We start from the raw sequence: 5,334 nt of genomic DNA, 5'->3' as shown, positions 1-5,334 counted from the left end.
TGATTAAAAAAAACCTTTTTTATCGATTGCAACTTTTCAACTCTTGAAAAATACCCCTTCTTTAAAAAATAAATTGAAAAAATATTATTGAAAGAGTAGAAACATTTTAAATGTGCATATTAAATAAACATTTATTCCCTTCTTATAAAATAATTTTGAATTGGTTGCAACTTTTCAACCCTTAAAAGTTACCCCTTATATTTATTTATATATTTATACATATTTTCCTAAAATTATATACGTGTTTATTTTTTTGACGATACTTCACTTTTTAAGATTTTTAATCGCACAAAGGCTTATTTTGCAGGGAATTGTAAGAGCTACGTGAACTGTTGAGTTGATCATTTTTAAGTTTGAAGGGTTTAAAGGGCTCGAAAAGGGTGGTTCTCTCATTCATATGATAACTTAAAATGGCGATATCTCGATTAATATTAATTTTAGAGGAATAAAAAAGCAAAATCTGCAGCAAATATAAAGCTAATTTTTTTTTACTTTTGTATTTTTTTCGTGAACCCTTTAATTTTTAAGTTACGGCGTAAAAATCGAATTATTTTAAAAAATTTGAAAAATTATCATTTTCAAAAATTAAGTTTTTTCCCGAAATCATGCTTTGTAAGTGAGCCAAAGACCCATAACATATTCTTAGAACATAAATGAAGAAATCTGTGAATGGATTTAATTTTAATTCTGTCGCCAAAGGCACTGATTTGTTTATTAATTTTTTCTTTAATTTCATTTCGATCGTATTTCCGTTAATTTTGATTTTAAAGACTTTTAAAACAGCTCATTTCAAAGGTGTTTCAAAGTACTTTAAAACAGGTGCAAATAGTTTTTTTCCTAATATTTATGGTTTTGGCGTTATTTAACGTTAACTGGTTCTAATTTAGTTTTTAGCTAACAAATAATAATGTTTAAAAATCCATAACTCGGTTTATATTGCAATTAGCAAAAAACAAAATTATAGCATTAGATTTGTTTTTTTATTACCTTTCTTTTTTTTCATTACAACTTTTTCGTTAAATCCAACGGTTTCAGAGTTACTTGCAAAAAACTGTCCGAAAACAAGCACTTTTTCAGTAAAAAATCAACATTTTCAATGACGAATTACTCGGAAAGTATTTGATTATCCAAAACACTTTATTTTGCTACTTAAAATTGACTTCTGTATCGATTCCTGAGGTTATTTTGGGCGTAAAAATTTCCACCCCCAGGGCAAAAGCAACCTTCGGCACTATATAAGTTTTGTTCCTTGAGGCATTCCTCACATTCAGTCAAAATTTCACGTCAATCGGTTCAGTTATAAAGAATTCGAAGGTAAAAACCCTGAGTAACTGGACTATATTATTTGTTTGGTAATTCAAAGGAATAAAAAAAATTCGAAATATTTCTGTTAAGAGTAGTTACACTAACTATACTTTTGATATACTATACCAATTTTGATGAAACTTATGGTAGTTAAAGACCCTTATGGTATAATTATTACTTACAATTTTCATTCCGTTATTTTAATCAGAAAGAAAGTTATTTTAAAAAATATCGAAATGTAAGACCCCTTTGGAGGGCCATATCTCAGTAATAGTGCTCCAGAGGACCAATGTTTATAGGAACTTTTTTACTATTTTTGGCTCTACTTTCACCCCCCTTAAATTTTGTACAAACTTTTCCGAACACCCTGTATTTTAATTTAAAAAATGATTATTCGTTAGAAATAACCAACCGTACAGACAAATAAAAATTTTAATTCAATCCATCATATTGATATAAGGAAATTTACAATTAACTGTTTGTAGGACAGAGCCAAATCGATTTCTTCGAAATATTAAATTTTTTACAATGAAATTCATAAAAAATTACTAATAAATACAAATATTTGGGTTCGCTTTTACTGAATTTGTTCCGCTACCGCTTTGATTGCTTGAGCAATTGTTGATTTACGAGGCATTATTTCAACTTTACTCAACGTAATGAACCCAACTGCGAGTGCCATACTTCCAGCGCTTTCTCCAGCGACTGGAACTATATTTCTCGATGATTTATGCCACTCCACCAAATTCCCTAAATATTAACTCCAGCCAGCCGCTCCAAATAGGGCCGAATAACTCTGGAACCGGCTTTTTTGCCTCGCCTCCGTCGTGTGACTCCAAGTCTCCCGCGCCCCTGTACAAACAAGTGGGTTATAGGCGCTTAGGACCCCCAAACCGCCCCCCCCCCCCCCCCCGCCTCCCCCGACACAGACATGACTTAAACGTACTTAACAGACGGGTGAAGGCGGCTCTGGATGAACTGGCCCCCCCCGGCAATTTATGCGACGCTTATAAATTCGTTACTTCCCGCCTATTGTAAGTTTTGCCGGCTTTATCCTATAATTTAAACTTCACAATTAGCGGTGTAAATCATGGCTGGCACATATCTCTCGCCCGGAGAACCAATATCTGGCATTGTACGGGCGCTCCCGAGGGACAGGCGAGGGCGTGTGGAAATTGCAGTTATTTGTTTGGAATAATGGAATTTTGGGGAATTATTGAATCGTAGAGGGTGCGTACCAACTCACCCTCCTTTGCAGAAGAACCCGGAATGGTGATATACAGAACTATGTTTCATATAGGCAGTGTCTCTGAAGGTCCGAAGGCACTTAGCCTTAACCCACACAGCACAGTGACATTCGTAGGATGTACTAAGGATAACTTTTCAGGATATATAGGCTATCCTCGGATAGGTACACGATCACCTCAGGATGTACCAGAGATATCCAAATGGAACCTTCCCGGCTTTGCGTGTGACGTCCTGAGGACATCCGCCTGGCTATATACAGGACATTGTCAGGTTATCAGTGGATCAAATGAGGACAACCTAGGCTTTACTGTTGATGTCCTCAGGACATCAGCCGGGCTATTATCAGGTTATCAGTGGATCAAATGAGGACAACGTAGGCTTTACTGTTGATGTCCTCAGGACATTAGCTGGGCTATATACAGCACATTTTTAGTACTTATTGGGCTAATAAAAAAAATTACAGGGTGGTATTAAATATTTCTATAGATCAAATACGTACCTAATTTCCAAAACATTTGCTTGCCATTTCCACTCCATCTAATATTTTTTATTAAAAAAAAATATTGACAAAAAAATGAAAAGGGAAATCTGATCATTTATCTATTCGGTTATAATACGAGATTTGATTTCTTTGAATACCACTGGAATAAAAATTAACAATACAATATTTTGGATCTGTCGATTAGATTCGTCATAAATACGTAAAGGGTAGTTTTAAAATTCTCTTTTCATGAGATTTAAAGACATTTTACATTTTTCTGCAAGAAGTATTCCATCGTTGATACACGTATGTATTTTTTAAACATTTTACTCACCCACTTACTAAAATCTGACGAGAAAATTCTGTAACATAGCCACCGGCAGATATTTTTCTGTTTAAGACAACAACTACTACAGACAAGACTACATACAAGTTTTCAGAAACATCTCCAAATTATTTAGATATACACATCAACGGTTCATATTATTCATAAAACTGGTTTGAGGCATTTTTTTAAACTGGAACAAATAAGACCTAAAGTACTTCATGAGAATAAAATATAAACTTTAATAGCACTTATTTTTAAACTGAGTTCTTGAATAAAAAAATAAAATTGAACTGAATTTTTTTATTCATTGCACATTATAAATATAAACTTAAAAAGCAAATTTCACATGTACTTATATATATATAATCAACTCTTTCTATGATACATATAACCAACTTTTTTATTACAGAATATAAACAAAGTTATATACACAACTAAGTTATTATTTGTATTATATGTATAACTATTCCTTATGTGCTGTTGATCTGGTCTCTTTTTATAGTCTCTCATTTGCATGCCGCGACATGTTTTAATGCCCTCCCCATTATCTTTTTCTGGGCAATTTTTTGTGCAATGTGCTTGTGAAATTCCAGCTGTAAATTTGTAGAAAAAGTATGTTAATAATACATTTACATTGTAGACGAGTGACAAAACAAAAATTTTCATTAAATACATTTAACGAGACTATTCTAATTTCATGAACTATGGATTATAATCTGTTGATATTAAATTTAATTCTAATATTCTAATAGATAATACGTAATTCTGCCTACGATTTATAATGTAATCCTTATAACTCACAATGTTGGTACAAATATTACAGACAGAGAACTATAATAAATTAATTAAATTTATGGGATACAATCCTTTGTCAGAACACCTATATACAACACATTCAAAACTAAAAATTATAGATTTGAACATATTATGTAGATTTGGTGATACCACTTATACACATCTATTACAAATAGTGATAAAAACTATTCTAATTTTTGAATGGTATTAGGCTCTATATAAAAAATATTTGAAAACATGTTTTTTTAATGCGTTCTTTAGGCATTATATAATTATTGCATGATACAAACAGTAAGAACAAAATTAGTTAATACTATATACGATTCTAACCTATATGTTTATTCTATGATATTAATACCTTAATACCAAAGGTAATTTAAATACTTACTTCTGCCAGCAGGTGGTTGATGCACGTCACTTAACTATTTTAACAAGCTTTAAATTTCATTTTCCACTTTTCAAATTAATAAAAACGTCATTGAGTCACGCACTTATAAAACAAAGAAACACAGAAAATGGCGAGATACGGGTCATGTCGTCAATATGTCATACTGCGCATGCACCATGCACTGTGCAAAGCCAAGAACCATCCCAGGATGGGATCACTCTAGAATTTGCCTAGGATATCCCAAAATTGGAGATTATTCGGCTTTTAATATCTTCATAGGATATTTCCAGGACATCCTGTTTGGATTTACCTGGGATATCCCCAACTAGGATATTGATAGGATCTACTTGTCTTATTTAAATATCATCAGGATATCCTGCGGAGTGAGATCCCCGATTAGGATATATAGGAATAAATGAGGATATCCCAGGGACGTCATGTGCTGTTTGGGAATAGGCTATTGACTATGTCAAAAAAAGAGGGTACAAAGGAACTACAACGTAACAGAAATTTTATTGTTTGATCTGTTCAATTGACTTTAAAAAATGATAAAACCGCGGAGTGCTACCTTTTAAAGGGGTGCGTTTTTGAGAACGAAGTAAAAAGGTGGAATTTCCAGTTTTTTGAGTTTTACTCGAAAACTATGCATTCTTTCACTCAACACTCACTCTTTCACTCTTCATGTCAACAGAAAAGTTGTAGCAAATTGAATTTCCCATCGAAATGAGACCTTCTGAAGTAAAAAAAATAATTTTTAACAAAAATTTGCCCAAAAAAACAAGAAAAAAA

The 5,334-nt window shown here is 32.5% G+C and overlaps 1 long non-coding RNA gene across 1 annotated transcript; it reads right to left on the bottom strand.

Moving 5' to 3' along the window:
- Positions 1-3,861: 3,861 nt before the first annotated feature.
- On the bottom strand, positions 3,862-4,917 carry LOC111691880. The gene is made up of 2 exons (XR_002763077.1): positions 4,546-4,917; positions 3,862-3,955 (listed from the first exon to the last, which is right to left on the bottom strand). It is a non-coding gene; the product is annotated as an uncharacterized LOC111691880 (long non-coding RNA).
- Between the last annotated feature and the right edge of the window lie 417 nt (positions 4,918-5,334).

The sequence above is a fragment of the Anoplophora glabripennis genome, unplaced genomic scaffold, assembly GCF_000390285.2.
Source record: "Anoplophora glabripennis isolate ALB-LARVAE unplaced genomic scaffold, Agla_2.0 scaffold619, whole genome shotgun sequence".
In the NCBI taxonomy this organism is placed as follows: domain Eukaryota; kingdom Metazoa; phylum Arthropoda; class Insecta; order Coleoptera; family Cerambycidae; genus Anoplophora; species Anoplophora glabripennis.
The sequence above is the reverse complement of the archived record's forward strand: the minus strand, read 5'-3'. Positions and strand labels throughout refer to the sequence as shown.